Source organism: Kogia breviceps, chromosome 18, assembly GCF_026419965.1.
Source record: "Kogia breviceps isolate mKogBre1 chromosome 18, mKogBre1 haplotype 1, whole genome shotgun sequence".
In the NCBI taxonomy this organism is placed as follows: Eukaryota; Metazoa; Chordata; class Mammalia; order Artiodactyla; family Physeteridae; genus Kogia; species Kogia breviceps.
Window position 1 is genome coordinate 56917498 of NC_081327.1, and position 333 is coordinate 56917830.

Sequence of the window (333 nt, forward strand, 5' to 3'; positions counted from 1 at the left end):
CCTTGAGATAATCCGTGTCCCAGATTTCCATTCCCTATTGTGCTTAAGCTTTTTTTTTTTTTTAAAAAGAAAAATATTTGTTTATTTATTTTGGCTACACCAGGTCTTAGTTGTGGCACTCAGGATCTTTGCCGTGGCATGTGGGATCTTTAGTTGCGGCACGCAGACAGACTCTTAGTGCAGCACGCATGTGGGATCTAGTTCCCCAACCAGGGATCGAACCCAGGCCCCCTGTATTGGGAGCGCGGAGTCTTACCCACTGGACCACAGGGGGATTCCCGCTTAAGCTTCTTTGAAGTGATTCTTTTCCTTGCAACTGCAAAGTACATTGAC